Genomic DNA, 22,557 nt, shown 5'->3' with positions numbered 1-22,557 from the left:
GGAATGAAGAGTCTCAGCAACTACGGTGCAATCACCTGAGGCATGCTAATCTTCTGAATATGGCTTTTGCTTTTAAAGGCGATGTTTCAAGGGTGTCAGGTATCAAGAGCTCCAACATTCAGGAAATTATAATATCTGACAAAATGATAAGATATTAGGATAATGCACATAGGTTTTGTTTTTATTTCAGCCCTCCCTTATGGATAAATCTCATTTATGGGTGTTTCCAGGGTCTACAGGAGGGTAAGGCCTGCTGGTCAGGCTGCTGGTCTGTCACTCAGGTGTCAGCAAGGTATGGCTGTTAGGGGAGAGCATGTGAGCGTGGCTGCTCTGTACTGCCTGCTCCTTACACAGGCTCTGACGCCTTAACCCCATCTCCCCTGCTGTTGGCAGCAGGCGCAGGGAGCGAAGGACTGCTCTGTCCTGCTCCCTCTACAGTGAAGGAGCAGGGCGTGCAAGGCACAGCAATAAGAGGTGTAGGACCTGGACCACCCCACCCCTGCGACAAAGGGCTAGTGTTATTTTCCAGATTATTGTTGTCAGAAGTTACTAACTAAAGTTTGTTGTTTTTTTTTTTTTTTAATCAGTGTAAATGGTTATCCAAAAATGCAAACCGCAATGGCATTGCTCCGCGGATTTCTTTTTTTTTGTCTGCTTAAAATGCTTTAGCTATACTATCAGACTGTGCAAACAATAACATGGATCAGTCCCACGCTGTGACTGGAATGAGGCTTTGTTTGCAGAAAGAAAAATATGTCCTATTGTGACCTAGTGTGATGGTATGGAATACCTGAATCCTAACTTCATTGGTCAGCTGTGTAATTTTAAAGCATAGTTTGACCACTACAAATGAAGAGCTTGCTTCTGGCAGCTAGTGCTACCAACTAACATTTAATTATCAAATATTAATTCTTTTCTACTTGGGCTGTAGGCTTGGGTATTTTCCCTTGTTATAGTTATGATTAATAATGTTGGGTTTGTGTCTTCTAGGCTGTCCATCTTAATCAATCTACTTGCCTGTACTCAGGCATATGTTATTCAGACCATTATTGTGTTATGATAGTCATTTAGTAGGATTTATTTTTATTAGTACAGCAAACGTTGCTATCAAAAGCCAAGCATAGTATCGGTGAAACAAGATAGCATGCAAAGTAAATCCTAGTAAACCTTTAAAATGAAAGCAAACATCAATAATGAAACTACAGACTGTGTGTGTTTGCATAGGGGAGGGTGGAAGATTGAAGTCACCTGCCCTAGGCTTGTCACGGTTTTGTTGAACCACACAGGGAGAATTTGGTGTAGTTAATGTCTGGGGTCATGGCATAGATGTTGAGTCATGCAACTTCAGAGAGAGAGATGTCAGCATGCCTCTTCCCCACATTGCACGGTGGTTAGAGATATAGTGTTTGGTGGAAATAGTTCTGTGTTGAGCTTGCCAAATAACAGGTGAACCAAGCTCCTATTACTTGTGCTTGTTTACTGGTACTGGTAGTAGGGTGAAGGGCAGGATTTGATACTGCCATTTAAAATCTGGTAAAATAATAAAGACACTGAGAATATTTACTCTAGTTCTTAGTAATAGGCTAAAAATCGATTCTTTCCTGAGGACTTAACTGTATAAAAATAAATTGAGGCTGCTAGCAGCAGAATCGAAGAGGAAAAGCCCAACTGCAGCAGAGCTACTTGGCAAACCTGTCTGCAGATAGGTTATATTGTTAGAGGCACTAGAGCCAGTATCCCAGACTTATTTCTGGAATAAATTCTGCTGCCCATCTGACCTCTTTACAACTAGGTCATTGGTTTAAGTCAGCAGTCTGCTTTGTCTCTTGTCAAAAAAAGTTAATTTTGGAGGTATTGCAATTCTTCTATTCAAAAGAGGCGGAAGCGTTGCTGCTTTTTGATGCAAGTATGGTGTCTTGTGTCTGCTGAATTCTAATGTGTGGCCTCGTTCTTCTGCACTTGGAAAGCATTTATGCGGTCACATCCATGTTAGTGGTTAGTGTTGATCTGACCTTATATTTGTTTAAAGGTAATGCTACTTGGAAACGTTTTAAGTATATACAATTGAAGTCTGTTGGTCTGTGATTCCTTTTATTTTTGTGAACGAATTATTTTGTGCATAATTAAATATTTAATGATTTACATACTATTACATATAATTAAATATTTTATGATCTGCATATTTTATGTTCTATAGCATACCTGAATATGTATGATCATTCATGCCCAGATGATATACAACACACCTGAATGTGTAGGATGTTTTAGTAGGCTTAGTGTCCTCGACCACCATAGATACTTTTTTTTCCAGTCTGATATTAAATATGATTCACTACCTATCATTCTTATAATTAAAATGGTGCCTGTGTTTTTTTTGTGACAGAAAGGTAAATAGAAGAACGATTCAGATGTTCAAATATTAACTAGCTGCCTTCTCATGCTGTCAGTACAGTAAACTTCACTGTATTGCTAAGGACAAATAGGTGCTATTTTGCTTTATTAGTCACACTCTTCCAATGGTTTTGATTTGCTTGAAGATGAGAACAGAACTTTTAGAGGGACAGGTTTGCCATATTTCCAACTATTTTTACTCTGCAAAAGTTTCAGGAATGTGTTTGGAGGCTTTTTTTTTAATGTTTCTAAACTTTTGGCTGTAGGAAAGGATATATTCTACATGCAGATTTAGAACTGTAGGGAAGCTTTTATTAGCTGGTCATATAGAGTAATGCCAACAATATAAATCATTTGGAGGAGGAAGAGGTGAAAGAATAGGTAATAGTTCCTTTATATTTATCCAAACTTTCTGTTTTCAGGTAGGGCCAGAGTAGAAGAAAGGAAGTTATTCCTGGTCTAGTTAATTATTTTTTTTTTTCCCCCCTGCTTGTGCTTTTAGGAAAAAGTATAGGTTCAGAACAATCCCCAAGCAATTTAAGGATTTCAGAACCATTGTTTATTCTCTGTTAATTATTTTATATCTTCCTCCTCAGCAGTGGATATTTCAAAGCAGTAGGATGAATTCGGGTTGACTGAAGGCCTTGTGTTCTTTGTTTCAATATAGAGGAATGCACTCTACAGAAGAAGTAATAAGTGTCACTATTTGTGAAAGAAGCAGAAGTATCACTGTGAAAAAGAACAAATTACATTAGTGGTGTGCCTGGGTCAAATCCATGTATTTACAGTTGTCCTTTAGGGAAGTGCAGATCAAAATCTAGATGTACTATTTTAGTCTTTATGTATTGGGAAAAAAAGCCCCACTGAATTGCAAAGAGTTAATGTAATTTAGTAATTTCCTTTTCGGATTTTGTGGGTTCACACATCCTAAATGTACAGATATTGGATAGTCAACCTATATCTTTACGGCAGCCTTCCAGTACTTTATAGCAGCCTTCCAGTACTTAAAGGGGGCCTACAGGAAAGATGGGGAGGGACTCTTTGTCAGGGAGCAGAGCAATAGGACAAGGGGCAATGGTTTTAAAGTGAAAGAGATTTTGATTATTTATTAGGAAGAAATTCTTTACTCTGAGGGTGGTGAGGCACAGGAACAGGGTGCCCAGAGAAGCTGTGGATGCCCCATACCTGGAGGTTTTCACAGCCAGGTCGGACGGGGCTTTGAGCAACCTGGTCTAGTGGAAGGTGTCCCTGCCCATGGCAGGGGGGTTGGAATTAGATGATCTTTAAAGTCTCTTCCAACCCAAGCCATTCTATGATTCTATAATATTACTGTGTTGGGTATTTTTGTAAGTTGATTATAAAGCAGGATTATTTTAAAACTTGTTCACTCACCAGTTTACAGTTAGTTTAAAGCAGGCCTAGAAGAAAATGTTCTAAAAAGTTGCTTGTAGGTTCCCATTTCAGTTGATCTTCTGAGGATAACTGGGTAAACATGATGTTTGGGAGTACCTCCCTGAACTTTACCTGGCCTCAAAACTGTTACATTTGGCTCTTTACTGAGAAACAAATTACAGTCTCAATGTAAGCGGAAAGAAAAGGAAAATGCTTTTTTTTTTTTTTTTCTTTTTAATTGTCACAGTTGAGTTCTGGATAAAATCTTTATTCTCTTTATAAGGTTTCATTTAATTTCTTCTATTATCTAGGAAGTAGGAGGGTAAACATGCACACAGGTATTTTTAATGTCTTTTTTTGTGATTTGAATTTATCTTGGGGTTTTAGTTATAATAAATTATAGGCTTTGGTTTTGTTTTTTAGAAGAGCAGGAGAGAAATGCTTGTCTTTTAGTCATCATAAAACCATTCAAAAAAGACAAAAAAATCCTCATCTGTTCGTGAGACTCGGTAAGTCTGCAAGTGCGCAGGTAAAAGGTGATTGCTTTATACTGGAGGTATAATAGCACTCCTAGACTGCACTTCATTTATGCTTCTGTAAGAAGGGTGATGTTAATGCTGTTTTAGGCACCCTGAGGAATTATGATGATAGCAGCACTGACAATTCCCTAGGAACTCCGAAAAAAAAAAATCATTAAAATTCTTTGTGTTTGTGTTTTTTTTTTTTTCTTATTAAGATAATGTTGCTGCGTACATATATGTGGTATTCTATTTTTCCATTTTAGGAATGACTGTGACTTTTTGGTGTTTAAATGATTTGCATGTTGGAAAGTGGGTTGTAGGGTTATATTCTATTTCAGGTTCCTTTTTTTAAATAGCTCTTTCCTGGGCTTCTTCAGAAAGCAAGGTTCCTCCACCTTCAGAGCACCTGACTCAGATTCCTGTTCAGAGTTGCCCTATGGAGGACAGTTTCTCTGCATAAACTAGAGGGAGAGTAAGTTGCTTAAAGCAAATGATCAGATTGCCTCCCTAAGTCTGCCCTGAAAAAAAGAAATCTCTATTTTTCTCTAACTACAACATTGACTTGAATTGATTGATAACAAATATGTATAAAATCAGTTTCATTCAACTTATTTGAGAATAGTCGGAAAGTCTGAATAGAGCTGTTTCTGTGTACACACATACTTCTCACAGCCCATACTAAGGTAGTGGTGAGGTGATTCTTATCTTGTGCAGGTGCTGTTTTCTGTTGTGGGTACTTAAGCATCTTGAGTGTGACTTAACTGGTTGGGTGCTTTCGTGAAGTAAAAGAAAAACTGCTAAATATCTGCCTACTATCTGCATGGTTCTTAACACGGGTTGAACAGACTTGACAGCTCACTGCTGCTGAAACGGGGAGTCATACCATCCCACATCTTCTTGTTCCTATCTTCCTGCCTACTTGTTCTCACCAAGTACTTTGTGCCAGCTTTGATGCTTGCTGGAATACTCTATGCTTTGATTTAACTCATTTAAATGTCAGCAAACTGTCCCAGAAAAACAAACATTAACCCCCCAAAAAAACAACAACAACAAAAAAGCCCCAAACAAACATAGTCAATTTTCTGCCTCTTTATTGAATAACATAGGCTCAATGAAGTGTTTCTGTACTTGAAAGAGATGTAGAATAAGTGGAGAACACAACAGGAGGAAGGCAGCAAAATTTCTCCCTTTTGGCAGCTGGAACTGTTACAATGATTGTCATGTATGGAAGAGCCTAAACTACAATGATTTCATTAAATTAGATTTCAGTCGCATATGGAGTTCAAATGGTTAAATTGCATTTGGTCTGTGTCTCTTTGGGCATGTGCAAATAAATGTGGATTTTAAGTATGATGTATGTATGTGCATACTGAAGTAGAACCATGCACGTAGTCACATACACTGCAATTGTTTCTTTGAAGTTAAGTGTGTGTGTCCCTAGGTGGGGGTCTTGAAGCTGATCGGAGGGCTGATTGCTGTGTTTCATTGACCCAGCTGTAAACACCTTATTCTAAATAGTAAACTTATTCTAAATAGTAAATATTTTCAGGATCCAGCTTGCTTTTCTCATGAATTGAGTTCTGGCTCCAGATATGTGGAGATAGGAGGAAGAAGGGATTTTGAAGTGCTGTTCCCATTCAGAAGCATTTAAGTCTTGAATTAATGCTAATTCAGAAAATGGTCATAGCCACCTTGTATCTCGTATTGAAAATAATTCATTCCTTGAATCCTAATTCGAGTATTGGGTGCACCAAGAATTCACCTTTTGGAAACTGCGGATTTGTTTGATAGGTTTGTGATATTGCAGCGAAGTATGGAAGTATAATAATATAGCAGAGAGCTTTAATGTCATCCTAATCTGAACTCAAACCTCTTTTGTTTCCAGGCAATAATAATCAAATGGAGATTCAAGCACTGAAGCCTGCTCCCAGGCAGAGCCACATGCTTTCAACTAGCTTCACTTGCACATGGATCCAAACATTCCAGATCGGATCCATCTATTCTTTACCTTGTTGGTTTTTTTTTTCTGATACTTTCCCTGCTGATTTTGTCATCTTGGGAATATCCTTCTGTTGGATATCCCTTATGTTGTTATTGTTTTTATGCTTCTGCATTCCTTTACTCTTTCTTCCTTGTCTTTTCCTTTTAATCCGTTCCTCTTTGCCCCTTCTTTTACAAGTATTTCTTAATATAAAATATATACCTTTAGCTTTAGCTCAGCTTCTGGTGGACAGAGGGTCACAAGACAGAAACTTGCAGATGGCTTAAACAGATGTTTCTCTCAGAGTCAAAATATTTAACTCTTTAATTGCTGCTAGACATAGTGCCTCTGGGCTAATGAATATTGCCATAATGGTGTGCAGGGCACTTCTGTGGCTCATTTTCAGATTGCATTACTTTGTAACTCAATCTGACACCGTTCAGGAGAAATGTAGTCTGCTGAGAATAGCTTTTATTATTTTCGTTGCTGTGTTAATCTGTAAATCAGTTAGTCAAGGTCTGTGCTTGTACCAAACCGAGAAGACTGCTTTGAACTAGTTGAAGGAATCTCTTCTGAGTGCTCTAGCAAGGTCTGGATGAATTTATTGTCCAAAGGGACAATAAATTTGCAAGGGACGCAAATTGTCCTTGTTTGGTTTTTTTTTTTTTTTTGCCTCCATACCCAAACCAAAGATGAAATGTCAAGATATTCAGATAAGAAATTGTATGTGCTCTGGGGCGTATTATTTGGATGTAAATATATTGCTTATGCAAGTTGTCCTTCAAAATGTTTTAATACTGTGATGCTTAAATTAGAATATTTTTAATGAAGTTGTGATTCTAATTCTTGATCCTTTATTTAATCAGGGAAGGTATACAAATAATTAGTAACTTACAAAATATCCTAATAATAGAAGCACGTGAATACAGTCATGAACTAAAAATGCAAGAATATGACTGATTCTTCCGAAGTGAATTCCTTGTAGTTGCTTATCAAGTTTTAGAAAATGCACAATTTTGGAGTTCAAATGCTTTAGTAAGAAACGAGTTAAATACTTGGAGTGAACTAATCTGTAGGCACAACAGGAAATTGATGGTATAGTAGGTGGTAAGATTCATTTATAAGTTATATTGGAATTCCCCTGGAACTATGTATTCCACCTACTTGAACGTACAGTAATTCAAATATTAACAGTATGCAGCAAATGCCAAGACATAAAAAAATAGGTTATAAAACATGGGACTACGTATATGACTAAGCCACTGTCTGTAACTAGCTCTTAGTAGTTCTGGTGTACATTGTGGTCTATATATGTTAAACTTCTGTGGTTCAGGTCTTCTCTAATAGAGGTTCATTTAAACACTTTTATTCATCCAGAATACTGAGCCTGTGTACATTTTAAGTTAAGTATGGGGTCTGGACATAACAGGAAGGGCTATGTAATCTTCTGGAGATGAATTCACATTTATTGTACCTGAAAACTATGGTGAGGTGTTCAAATGATATTTTCAAATTACTTTTTTTTTTTCCCCCCTGTCTATTTTAAAATTCTAGATAGGCAGAAATTCTGGAAATGTTCAAGCGATTGGGATGTTGGAGGAGCGGGAGAGAGTAATGGTTGGTTTGGGCCACTTTGAACAAACTCCCTGTTATTACTGGCATTTTAGTACAGTATTTAGTATACATACTGAAAGTATTTGGTACACTTTTTACCTGATGCGAACTACATAGTGAAAAAAACCATGTAAAATGTGATCACAGGTTTTTAAAGAAATAATGTCTGTTGGTTTTGAGAGGCCTGTTGCTTATCTCTTCAGGATATTACATCTAACCATGCAAAACAGTTTTAGGTGATAGCGTTTTTCTGGTCAGTGTGACACAATTTGTTAATTTGCTAAGTTGTTAGCAATGAGCTTAGTATTTCAGCATCTCGTTTGTCACCAGAAGTAAGCTGATGTGCTCTGGAACTCGTATTTCTGAAAGACATGCGAAGAATTTCTTTTCATGGAGGTAGTAATGTATTGTCTGCAATAACATAAGAAAGTGGAATAGAAGAATTCTGCTTATTTTGTTATGCTGAGCAATAACAAAATTTAAAGGAAAAGTGATGACAGTATCTGCTAGGATGACCTAATTCACTTCATTATATATAAAAAATGCAAATTGTTTAAATTAGTGGATAAAGAGAGAACTTTTTCAGAGCTTAAATTCTTCTCACAAATCTTGATTTTTTTTTTTTTTTTTTTTTTTTTTTTTTTTTTCCCCCCTGTATGTCAGACTTACTTAAGGAGTTCTAAGGGAGCTCATAAAACTGGTCCAGAAATTATTTTTTTAGTAATATTGGAAGGGGGAGGGGAAAAATCTGATTCTGATTTCTTTTTCTTGAGAACAGCAAACTACTGGTGACTAGGAGAAGGTCTACTAGAATGTTGGCGCATTCAGGACAATCTGACTGATTGCTTTCTCAGCTATTAACTGTCTCTGCAGATTGAGGGACACTTCTTTGGGCATTAGGAATAATTATCATTTGAATTTAATCCCCTTTTTAATACCGGTAACGTTCTGTTTATGTCAAAATGCATCGTGCATTTTAGTTACAGCAATTGAAAAAACCTCAGTAAATAGAGTCCTGCCAGGTAGTGATTTGTTGCCAGGAAATGTACTCTGCTTTCTTCTTTATAGCTTCATTAAAAGAAAGTTACAAAAATATTTCATTGAAGCTATTGCAGGAACATAAAAACATTAAAAAAAAAAAAAAACAACCAAAAACTGAAACACAAACAAACAAACAAAAAACCCTAAAGAAACTCTTGGCTAAGAACTTTTTTCACTTGACAGCATGCAATTATAATTTTACGTCTTAAAGAGTGCCGTGATTGATGAAGAGTCATTCCAGATCATTTTGCTTTTCTTGTTTTGACGTGAGTGCAAAGCTGTTGTTCAGATCCTGGAAACAAGATTACAAGTCTTGACTCAGATTTCAGAAGCAGGTACATTTTTCTGATAATCTTGATAAATCAGCGATACTGAAATGTGCGATGTGGATGTTAATACAGCTGATGAGATTTGTATTGACATCTACAATATAGTATTATTATGAAGGGAAACTAATGTAGACTGATAAATCTACTTCATAGAGAGGATTCAAATGTTATTTTTAAGAACAACTTACACCACAGCACAGATGCACCCCAATCTTATATTAGGAAGATTTCTATTTAAAATCTGCCTTAACTCCAGATACGTGTGCGTGTGCACACATATGATGTTTATTACTTTATGATGATTATTGCTTTCAGATGTGTGTATATAAAACTGTACATAATTTCCCCAGTTTCAAGTTTTACTTGGCAAGCTGCTGAAAGTTTCGCTGTGATCCAGAGAAGCATGTAAGCTACCTACCTGAGGTTCAGTGCACCTCTGAACTGAGCACCGCTTTGATTTACAATACTGATTCATGTGCGTAGCTGGTGTAGTAGGTAATTTAATTGTCATATTTCTGGCATAAGCTGGTAGAAAGATTATTAGTTGTCATATAGAATAGATTGAAAAGGTTGGGCTCATCTTTTCTTAACTCTCCAGCTAAATATGTTGTTAGCACAGTGATGAAGTGGTCCAGTTTGGTAAAGGTGGTAGGTGTTTTTATCTAAGCATATGTTAGTCTATATATACATATTGGGAGTGGGACTATAGGGGTGATAGCAGAGTATAACATCAGTGTGAGAAAAATGGGGCGGCTAAACTGTTGAGAGCAATGGCTTGTACTGTTATCCCCTGGGACTGGTTGTGGCCAACTAATACACACACAGTAAGTCCCAAACTCCTATATACAAGAATATTTTTAACAGATTACTTAATAGATTACCTATTAACTATTAATTACCTATTAATAGAATATATTCTTCCGAGTCTAAGACCAATAGATCTAGATTTGTGTGTTTCTAACCATTCTGACTTGAAGGGTTAGAAAAGTTGAAAAGACTGACTTTGGTAGGATTATTAAGACTGTTAATTAACTTGACCAAAGTAGCAGTTTACTTGGTGGTCTTTTGCTGGTTTCTTACATCTTCATGTAAAGTTTCTACACTGTTTTATAGAAATTTTTGGTACTTCAGAACATATTTAAAAGGACCCACCTGCTGTTCTTTGAGGTTCTGGTTCATGTTTTATTTAACACTTCAGATGAGGAAATGCTGGTTGCACCAATATTGTGCCTGATATGGGAGAAATTGTCTTCTGTGAGCCTAATAAAATGGAGTGTATTTTAGAGGATAAGGTATCTGGAGACCAGGAGAGCTGTTATGTGATCACTTGCTTTCTCTGTAAGATGAAAATAATACCAGTTACCTATTGTTTTAAGTGCGTTGCTGTCTCTAGAGGAAATCTTTCCTTACTGTTATATATTAATAGGTAAAGTTTAGCTGCAGGCCAAGTAGAATGAACTGCAAAGATAAAGAAACCACACCCGGGTCTGCAATGGCTGAAATTGCTTAAGTTTTGAGCTGCTGCTGTTCTAAGTGTTCATCCATAGACCACGTGCTTGCAGAATATGCTATGTCTAGTTGCTGATAAACTTGTATTTCAGAGTAGCTTGCTACATATACAGGATCTTTGCATACAGAGGATAAAGTAATTTGAGGTTTTCCGGTTAAATTTTCAGTAAAAGGATTATATATATATGTAGTTAGAACGATTATAACTTGTTTTTATTGGTGAAATCTATTAAGTGTTGTATAACGAGTGCAAGAATGGAGTGGGCGCTCAGCTCTCTGCACTCTCTTGTGGCTTTGTCCTCTGCTTATTGCTATTATATGATCTGTCACTTGTTAAAATGTCACATATTAAAATTCATTTAGTACTTTTATTCACAAGTTTGAAGTCAAATGGAAATATAGCGCAGAGTTCACTTCCATTAGCTGTTGAAGCTTGTTTTCTCTGTAAGATCTCATTGTCCAGGGTGTCAAGTTTCATCACTTGGCTTGTAACTCTCTACAAATCATCAATTACAAAATTTTAATTATTTCCGTCATGAAGCAGAAGCTGCTTATCTTTGTCTTACAGAATGACTTAGGCTTACAATTCTGTTGTTTTCCCTGAAGCAAAAGCTGTCTTGTATAGTTGTTCCAAACGTAGCTGCATGGGGAAAAAAAAAATCAAGTTTGTCTTTGGCAGCAGCAGCAGTAGAAGTAGATGGTAGAAGGAATTGTATCTATGTCCCATTTAAGGGATATCAAAGTAATTAGATATCTTAAGATAGGTTGCTCTTGCGAGATGGATATCTTGATGAATCAGGAGGTTGAATGTCATTTAGATCTGAAAGTTCTTTTGCATCCATATTATTGTGCTTCCTTTCCTTGTCCTATGTTCTTTCCAAGCTTTCTGTGATTCTGTTACAGGTTTTTTTTCTTAGTTGTTGAATAAGGTTTTGGCGAATGGGATGAAATATTTTCCTTTAGTGAGTTTGTAATAATAGTTTAAACATTACTCTTTTCTTTTGATAGCGCACAGAAGAGGTGAAGGGAGTTCAATGGTCCTTCTTGTTTTATGTGTCCTTATGTTCCACACCTTCCACTTGTGATCAGCTGCTGTTCCCTAAGATGCTTTCCTGACTAGTTCAAGTAAACTCCAAACCTCATAAATAGGGAGCAAGGTGACCATTTAACAAGAAATGCTATTGTTTTCCTAATCCTATTATGTTCTTTGCGAAGTACACTTGGTTTCCTAACCATGCATGTGGACCCTTTTATTTTCTGTTTGTGCTTTACTATAAGCAGAAGAAGTAAGTTTGAAATAGCAAAGAAAAAAAAAAGAGGATGTTATGTTCAAACCTGGTGAGCCTTTACAGACATGTGGAAGAACGTATTTTTATGACATTATTCTTCCCAATGGTATTTGCTATCACAGTTACTATCAAATTACTGCCAAATTTCATCTTGAAACGGGCACAGCATCACAGCTGATAATTTCACTATTCAAATTATTAGAAACCAAGACTAAAAAACAATTCTTAAAAAAATTTGAAAAGTGGGGATTTCCTTATTTTCTGAACCTTTGGAGTGTGTTTGGGTCATCTTTATGCTTTTATCCTGCAGATGTCATAGCTAGAAACTTCCTTTCAATGACACCTGACTTTCCCATGCGATCATTTAAATTTGACACCTGTTTCTGGGAGGAAAAAGTCTTCAGTCATTAATATTGTTTACTGTAGTTGTGCCTGAAGGAGTCCTTTTTACCCAGCCCTGTATAAATGCAGAATATTCATGATTTGAAAAGACATGACAACTATAAGGGGGCAGGAAAGGGTAGAATGTATGGCTGAGTGACCAAGATAATGAATGGCATGGAGCAGGCATGTTAATATTACATTTCTTCAATTTAAGATGTAGATTTATTTAGGAGAGGCTGACATAAATAAAAAGAGAAAGATGCCTTTTGGTAAGGGGACAGGTGAGTGACCATAACGGGTGAGGGAGGTGAGTGAGGAGTAAAGTTGATATCAGTATCTTAGTAAGGATATAGGAAGAGATTTGGGATAAATATACAGACCAGGGCAGAGAAAATCCAGTTCAAGCTAGAATGATCTGAGACTGTCTTTATGGACCTTCTTTAATGGATTTTGCTGGGTGGAGATTTGAAATTTGAAAGTAGGAGGAAGTTTCAGGGGAAAAACTCGTAAAACCCAGAATATCTTGCAGTAACATCACAGGCCTGGACACTACAGATGCAGATTGTTGGGTCTTTTACATGGGAAGGCTTTTAAAAGGAACTAGGCACTGCCTTTTTTCTTTACATTACCTGTGATCTGTCCATTTGCTTGCTTTAGGCTCCTTAGTACTGAAAGCCAGTGCTAGGATTCTTCAAGAATAAATTGAGTGTGAATTAGGGTTATTTCTTATACTTCCATTTAAAGGACAAAGGTTTGGAATAACAAAAGCTTTCTTTCTCCTAAGTATTGCCTAGACGTAATTTATTTAATGTTATACAAATATCTAGAGCAAGTCACTAAAAATCTTATTTCTTCTCGCTCATACACTTTTCAAAGAACAGTAAAATATTCTTTTTATAGTCCTTCACTTGCTATGGAGCCTGCCAGAAATGTTTGATTAGGCCAGTGACTATAAACCCCAAAGTTTTCATCTGGTTTCTATATCCTGTTGAAGCAGAAGTCAGTAGGGAAATCAGTTATTCTTTCCCTTGAGTGTTTACGGTTGTCAGGAATGCTTTATGAACTTCAATCAGATTAAAATGAATAAATATTTTCTTGATCCTGTCTGTCCAAATTGCCATGAAAGCTTTATATCATCTTCTGTGCCTGTGCATGGATGCACTTTTTCAGAAGGGATTAATGTGTTTGATTAGGAATACTGAATTTTAATGAAACTTACTCAGTAGCATTGAAAACTACTTTCAATTATTCCCATTATAACTTAATAGCAAAATGTCATGACTAAATGGAGGTTTCCTAATGTGTAGAACTAGAGCCCTGTACAGTGCTGTGTGGTGGATTACCAGAGACCAAGCTGTGGATTTAAGGAGCTGAGGGTGACAGAGAAGTTTCAGTGCTGTTAGTGACAGTTCCATCCTTTGATTTTAGTCATGCAGAGTAACTTTAAAACCCAGGATGGCTATAGAGGGGTCAAGTGCTGAGCCAGGCTGATGACCTGATGAGTTGAAGACTGAAGAAGATCCCTGAGTTTAGTATGTGCTTTAGCTGGTCTAACCTGTAGAGGATAAACGTGAAGATAGTCTAAAGCAAAGACTGGTAAATTCAGGCATAATTATGGCAATTAGGATTAGAATCCTCTGATGCTTTCATAGTAAAGAACAGTATAATCTATAATGCAAGTTATATGGCCAAAGTATATCACAGATATCTGTGCTGATTTTCCTTTCTTGTGGCTTCACCAGGGTGGATCACTCTGTCTCCAGTGTCAGTACTTGTGCAATACTGTTTTGTCTGCTGAGTAGGCCACGTGCTGTCCACCACACCAGTAGTGAAATAGACAACCACATCTTGGTCCATGTGTGTTTGACGCCTTTTAAGGTGCAAGTCAGTGTGCCTTGAACAGTTTATAAATTTGTACTATCTCCATTTAAGTTTTTTCTTTGAGGAAAGTTTTTCTTTTTGCTTACTTGAGAGTGCTTTAATTTGAACAAGCAAATAATGTGATAACGTGCAAATTGTCCTAGCCATATATGTTCCTAAACGCATTGTTACATATTAAAGAAGTATGAAAGTGTTTCTATGACTATATATTTCAACAGTCAAGAGGCTGCATTTAGAGGACGTTGTCCTTTACTACAATTATTATAATACCTAACTTTGAAGAATATTTAATTTTCCATCAGCGTTCCTTTAATCAGTTTCTGCAACAAAAAATGATTTAAAATATCTCAAATTATATGAGAGAGGAAATTCCCAACCAAAATACCTGTAATACAGAGTTTGCTAACTTCCTTGTTTGTCTGACAGTGATTCAGCCTGGTTGATGATGCTGACTCAGGTGTAATTCTTGGTTTTCTTTTTTTTTTTTTTTTTTTATGTTCCTGGTTTCATGTGGATACTCCTACTGATGGACCAATTCTTCTGGTAAGGTATTTCCATACTGTGACTCAGGCACAATGCAAGCAATGTGACAATTACAGGAAGATACCTGTTAGTATCAGGTAAGTTGGTGTTTATGTTTTGTTTATACCTTCAGCTGAAAAATCCAGGAGATTTGCCAAATGTTAAGCCTTGCAAGTTGTAAAGCCTACTCACACCTGAGAAATAGTCACTCCAGATTAAATGAAGCATATACTTAAATGAGGAGTATTCAGACACCTTATCAGGGTTGTGGAACAAAATGTGTCAGGTAATGCTCACACTGTCTGGACAGCAGTTGCTGCTGCACCTGAAAGCAGTTTTATACCTGCAGTGTTTCTCTTCCCTTTGCCTACTGAGCTGCTTGCTTTGTCTAGAACAATCTGGCCATGGAGATTGAGGACATGTCCTTGGATGTGAAAAAAGCTGCCGGAGCCCCAACGTCTTTGTGGTCTGAACTTCTTAGGTCTCTGTGAGACTTCTGTATGCCCGTGCTTCCCTTTCACCTCTCAACAAACTGTGTCTTTTTCTGTCACTGCTGCTGGCTGATTCAAGCTGTTGTTGACACCTCAAGATGTGCTGCAATGACTCTCACTAGTGGCCAGCAAAGTGGCACCAGTGCCAGCATCCAGATAGAAGAGGTTTTCCACACATCAGGTTAGAAATCTTAGTTAGTATTTCATCAAGGAATTCCTGACCAGCTCTGCTGTGTACCTTGTTTTCTGTTCAAATCTACTAGGCTTTCTTAAAGTCTTATACAATATGAATTGCACTGCTTAAAACAAGGCCAAGAAAATCCTAGAGTAGAACCATAGAGTCACGGTCCTGTGCTGTATATTCTTGTCATTTGCAGCAACCTCAGTTTGTAAAACTGTCTGCATACTCAGGAATTGTCCTGGACTTGTTTTAGTGGAAGGCAGCAAAATTTTTTGCTCCACTTCTGTTGAGTCCTTTAGTCTAGTTCACAGCCAATCTGAAGGTCTTTAAGGTACAAGAAGTAGAGGAGGACGAGGTTGCTTTGTATTCAGATGGCTGAAAAATCCCTTCTGTTACTTGCAGAGCCTTTTAAGCAACTGCTTTCCAAATTAATCTTGATGTGGGCCAAATGGAACACTCATCACTGATGAATAACTATCCAAGCAAGTCAGGGTCTTTTTTGGCCTGATGTGATTCTAACTCATCAGCTGTTTCTTTATTGTTGATCAGCCAGGCACCGAAAGGAGTCCCTATTTCTGCACTGAATTAATTCCTTCTCTTTGCATTTAGTTAATGAGTTAGTTTATTTTCCCTTCCACACCAAACAGACAAAGCTTCACCCTCTGGGGTACATCTTTCTGCTTTTCTTTCTGCTCTGAATCGCTGTTGGAGGGAAGTTGGGGACTCTGTCCTGACATATTCTGGTGACTGTGCTGTTCTGCAGCGCAGGGAAGCCTGTGTGACATTGCCGTCCTGGAGCTGTGTCAAACACACCATGGATACTTTGTAATTTGAATGCTAAAACTGAGATCTGCCCAAGTATTGTAAGCAAGAGCCAAGAGGTAGAAACACAGAAAACAAAACAAAACCAGCCTTTTAAGCAGTGACAAGAGGTTTTGTAAAATTTGCCACAGGCAAAATCTTCCTTCTGCATTTTACAAGATGTTTGGCTTTTCTGTGAAGTCAGATATTGGAGCTCTCTGTCTTTGATTTTTCTTGGTAACAGAGGGTGAGGTTTTATATATGATGGTTTCAGAAGGTTAAGAACCAAGCATTTCACTGTCCTGGATAAACCTGGCATTGAAAATATGTTTGTACAGCTGTCACCTTTGTTCCTTAAGCTATTCTCTTCTGTGGTCAGTGGGTGTTTCTCATGTGTCTGTCGGATGACAGCCCGGGAAGGGACACACCTTGTGGGGAAAAGATTCTTTAAGTCTGTGCCCTTTTGACACTGTTCTGAGTGGAGCAATGTCCAGAAAACCTTTCTGAGAGAGTTCTTTGCAGAATAAAAATTATTTTTTATCAGACAGCATCTACAATTCAAATGTATAGATCAAAATTAAGTAGCAGGAAGGCATTTGGTTAAAAAATGAAAGAATCACTTTTTATAAAACACATTTAGATATGTGTATGCTAGAAAAGGATTCAAAATTAAATCTATATTGTCTAGACCTTTGTGCACAGTTGCAAATTCAGTGCAGCCACCTTCCAGCTAGATAGTTTATGAAAAGAAATGTTTGACAGTGGGTTCTCAAGCCTTCCTTATGCTTGATGTCAACTTCATCTGTTAGCAGTAAAAATACAAATTGGTAGAGTTAAGCAGTTTGGCCACGAAGGAATAAAATCGGAACTAATCCCCGAATGGAATAGGTTTTGCCCATTTATATTCTTGTTCTGTTTCTCTTTCTATTTCAGGTGACTTGTCAGAAAATTTATGTAGGATACTAATTTTGTACCTTTCTAGTGTTCTATCACCCTATCCTACTTTCTTCTTGCACAACAGAAGTTAGACACAGGCCTCGTTATCTTAGGGATTTCTGCAAAGATACTGTTTACAGAAAGCAGTGCCTAGGAAAATAATTGAGATGCATTGGGACGATCTTTAGTTAAAATATCTACTTTTTCATTCCACTGTCCTGATTTAAAACTGTTCTACAGTACCACTGTGTGGAAGCAGTGGTTTGGTAGAGATGCTTAGAAATAAGTAATTTTTCTCTAATACTACTGCTGCAAATGACATGCTGCTTTCTTTAGTTCTACTTTCATATTTTTCTGGAGCATGACAAGCAAAAGAAAAATTTGAATATTCCAGGGAAATAGGTGATGAGTCTGTCTTTTATTATTGTAGTTTGTTTGGGTTTTTTTCTTTCTTGCTTCTCCCCATGCTGCTCTAGAATGCTCTTTATCCATTGGCACATAAACAGAAGAAAGATCATAATAAGATGCAGAGCACTTATTCTCAGGATGATTTTGGGCCATTGAAATCACAGTTCGTTGCAGTTAAGGAGTGGAACTTTCAATACCACCAAGAGTTTTAGGCACAATGCATACATTTTTACAAAAGCTGAGATCTGTGTTCTGTGTTTTCCACTAACAAAGAAGGAAATAGATATTATGTGGGGGATTAAATGGAATCATTCTCTTCGTATGTGTCTGGCTGTTCATTTGCAAATGAACAGAGATTATTGGAAATCTCATCTTGGTGTACCCTTTCAAAAAACAGTGGAAAGCCTAGATTAGTGCAGTCTGGGCTGTCAACAAGCTGAGAAGTTCCATGTGAGTTTTATGAAAAAGCTTAAAAACAGGGGTTGAGGAGTTTCACCAGGTGGTCATCTTGGTTTCGGTTTGTGGTGACTTGATTGATTTTTTTTTTTTTTTTCAATTTTTTTTTAAAGCCCTTTGATTCTGCTAAAACCTGGCTTGATAAATGATTCCATGTAAAACTTGGGATTCGTTACTATTTTAATTTTGGAACACTTTACAGCAGGTATGTAACCTGCTGCCTTTTATTTGAAGCAAGGGTCAAGTTTCACTTTCTTTTTGAAGAAAGCAAAGACATTTTCTGCTGTTCTGGCTGGATGAATATATGTACTTAGAATTAAGTGATACAAAGGGGTCAGATGACCTTGCTACTGCCTTCTAATAATTTGTTTTGCATGACTTGCTGTGTCTTGGAGGGGCTAGGAAAGCAGTTTTGTCAACTGCTCTTGTCAACAAGAGTTGACAAGAGTTGTTTAAAGTCAAGGGTTATACTGATTAATCATGTAATCATTAGCTATGCTCAAGGCAAGGAGTTAAGGAGGACTCAGGTATCACTGGGTAAATAACTGCAGAGAAACCCTGAGCAAATAAAATGTCGCTGCTGATAGTGAGTGGTACATCACTCACCAGATCTGGTTCGGGAGTCCTCAACAGTCTCCTATTTTTAGCCCTTGAAGGAGGGGTGTGTCCATCGTCACACACTGATGACTAAACCTTTTGGAGTGCTTTGTCGGGCTATAAATACAGAGTGTGCTATTTTGGTTTCAGTACCTGTGAGATGGATTTTAGAGAGGGCGAGAGAGAAGTTCTCTGCCAGTAAGAACAGTATTCCTGTATGACACCTGTTTTGAGGTTCCCAACATGTCGCATGTGCTACTGAACTGCATTTACGTGCAGTTCAATGCTGCAGAGGCAACCAAGGCTAGTTTGATTTTTAAATTGTTACTTCTAAGGCAAATATTAGCCAGTGAGAGTTTCAAAAGGACTTCGGCACAGTCTGGAGGCAAAGTGCTTCCAACCGTGTTTTATTTCAAACAGAACAGACCTGCAATGAAGAACATTACTGTTCTTTGCACTGTATATTGTGTATGGTCTTAATTGCTGCAAAATACTGATTAATTTTTACAACCTTGTTAGAGTGGAGGTCAGCACAATAAACAAGTCTTTTATAGATGTTGGACTGTCTCTACAGGTGTAAGAGTGTTAAGCAAGCACTACAGATCAGAGCATGCCTAGTTAACTTAATGTGCAGGGGTAGCACTCCATAGGTATGGCAGGTATTTTTTTCATGAGCCTTTAATATTGTTTTTTTAATGCAGTTGGAGTAGCTACAAGGAAAAAAATTGAAGTAGACATGTCTCTTGCTGTCATCTTGTAACATTCCTACCCCACCTACCCCTCAAACTTAGCCCAACTGTATTCATACTCTTAACATTTTATTGGATTGACTGCTTCTGCAGGCAGAGTCAAGCAAAAGGCACGATCAAGATAATTGGCCTACAAGGCTGTTTTGTCTTATGGCTCTCTTTAACGAGGCACAATCTTATTATGGGGTGAATGCTGCACAGCTGTTCTATGAGCACTGACAGGATAAACATGCTTAATATTGCCAAGGGGAACAAAGGAAAATTATTTCTTTGTAGGTGTTGAGCCTTGCTTTGATGCTCTCAGCTTTGTGAAGGAACTTCTAAAAGCCACCCAAACATAGATCCATGTGGACAACTTCTAAATTCAAGGCATACGTACCTATCTGCTGCTTTGAACAGATTGTGTATACCTTTGACAGCTTCTGGATCCTGAAATAGAAAAAGAAACAGAAAATAAGTTCACGTTTTTGACTTGGTCTCTGTGCTGTGTTGGGTTCATTTTTGCAGTGTGGTATAGCAGGAGCTATACCAACTGGAAGACGGGAGAATCGTTTGAAGTCTTTTAAGACAGGGGTTATGTCTCTGTGTTCTGGGGACTAATACGAGGATTTGACAGTTATCCTTAAAGGAATCTGAACTATGGGACATTTGACGAGAGAGCCAAGGGACTGGTGGGAACAGCATTCTGGCAAGTGCAGCTGCAAAAACATGAAGCTGTTTCTCCCTAAAGAGTTGGAGGAAAATATCGGTGTTTCCTTTTGCAGCAAATCTTGGGATGTGTAAATGGAAAAGAGAAAGACAAGGGAGCCTTTACTCTGCCCAACAGTATTTCTGAAGGCAGTTTGTTAAAGTTTGTGAGTCATATGATGTTATCACAGATACTTTTTTCTTTGATTTCTTCATTTCCATTCTGACAGCTTAAGTCTGGGTGGGAGAATTTCTCACTCTGGCTCCCACCTTTTCTCGTGTTCTGCAGTAGCTGAAACAAAACATTTGAAACTCTTAATGTTCTTAATACGTCAAAGAAAGACTTTCACTGTCATCACTGCTGAAGGCCTGTACTTCAGGATTCCAAGAAGAGTTATTTCTGTGCTATCATTATCTTTAAGATTCATGGTGCCCTCTTCTCTTCCTTGTATCTCTTTGTAGAGATACCTTTTGTGATAATGCAGCTGCTTTCAGTCTTGCCCTGTTCATATTTTGATAGCAAAGTACTGTAACAGGTACGTACAGTAAAAAGGATGGAAAGTAGCCCTACCTGAAGTGGGGGGGAGGACGGGACCAAACCCAAACTATCAGAGAAATTAATAGCTTTACTTGAGTCCCGTAAGCTTTCTTTTTTCCACTTTGGCCCTAAACCTTTCTGAGTAACAAAATGAAAGCAATTTTTAGTTCTGCTCTCCACAGAATCCATTCCTAGAGGAGGGAAGAAAATGAAAAACACAAGCGTGTTTTCAAATTATAGTTTTCTGAGGTAAAGTGCCAGTATCACTAACCACATTCAACAACAGTATTAGCTGGAGCAACAGAGGTAAAAGCAAAATAAAAGGGAAGCGTTGTGCCTTTTACCCCTAAGACCACACAATTATTGAAATGGTTAGTTTGGGGCATTTTAAAGCTAGGAATTAAGAAATTATTGGAGTGTTGGTAACTTTCCATAATACCAAAGTCACGGGGCTTGGTTTGTCAGTGAGTGAGGTGGAACCTGTCATTTTCAGAGGTCTAGTCAGAATATGGGGACCAGCTGGTGGTTTTTATCCCGTTCTCTGCTGAGAATATTGTCTTTCACAAAACCAAACTTGTGATCTAGCAAGTTTAGTACTTTCTGATCAGGTAAGGCTGTGGACTTGGGCAGCAGAGATCACGAGGTTTGTTATGAAATGAAGTACGTTATGTGCTGTGCCTGTACTCCCTACTCCCTTAAACCAGGTTTCCACCATGTAGTATTGCAGACCATGTGCAGCTAAGATCAAATGATCTCAGCTGGAAAGGGTTTTTTTGCTGCCTGTTGGAAACAGACAGTATAAAAAAGTTCCTTTCTCTCTTTTGTGTCATCTAGGACCTCATACCTCCGGAATCCGTTTCAGTTCCCGGTCTTCTCTATGAACTAAAATTAATGACTTATCCTCCTTGTTGTAGTGGAGGAGCTGTAGTGTAAGACAACATTTAATGCCCATCACTGTAGTTTATACATTTGGTCTAATAATATCGGCTTTTGCTAAGACAGAGTTATTTTATGAGCTACTTACTTGGTTGGCAGACCTGCCCTAACAGTTAGCTTTCTTCTTCTTACCTCAGTTCAGGGACTATTGACATGGGTTGCAGGGATTGCTTGTGCAGTGTTGCTCTATACTGGACTGTTGAAACCACCAGAAAAATTGTGTGTGTGTGGTTTTCTTTGTGGTTTTGTTTTGGGGTTTTTTAATGTTGTTTTTGTTTTGGTTTTGTGTTTTGTTTTGGTTTGTTTTTTTTTTTTAAACTGGGATCCTTTCACTGATCCCCTTTACAGCACTATGAATGGTTGTTCGGTACAAGTTGGAAGTTCAGTCCACTGCCACACGTGGGCACAACCAGTGACCCAGTTCTAGCTGCTTAAACTGACTTTGCTGCTGATGTGTCATGAAACTGTGTGAGGCCTTTTCTGAGGGTTCATTGCATTGTTTCAGTTTCCATTTTTCACAGAAGATTCTCACTGTATCTTTGTTTAATCACTGGAAAGCTATCTTCAGAGCTGCTGGAAAACACCTGGAGATCATGGTAATTGTGTCCATCACAGCATCCGACTGTACTGGACTGAATTTGAAGAGTCCTTTCTGTATTTGGAAAGCAGATCTTTGAGATCTACTGTTTGCAGAAGGATATTGTGTCTCTCGGAGTAATACAGATTAAAATATGCTAGAAGGAAAACTTGTGACACCTTAGAAAAGGTGTAGATTAAGCAGTAACACCAATTATTGGGAATTAGACATTACAGAAAACATTAATATATATGAACATTTTTCATATTGAGATAAGTGGGGTCAACATATTAGTGAAAATGATAAACTGGTGTACAAGGTGTGCTCATGACAAACTGTAGCCTGA

The sequence above is a fragment of the Vanellus vanellus genome, assembly GCF_965231255.1.
Source record: "Vanellus vanellus genome assembly, chromosome: 9".
NCBI classification, from domain to species: domain Eukaryota; kingdom Metazoa; phylum Chordata; class Aves; order Charadriiformes; family Charadriidae; genus Vanellus; species Vanellus vanellus.
The sequence above is the reverse complement of the archived record's forward strand: the minus strand, read 5'-3'. Positions refer to the sequence as shown.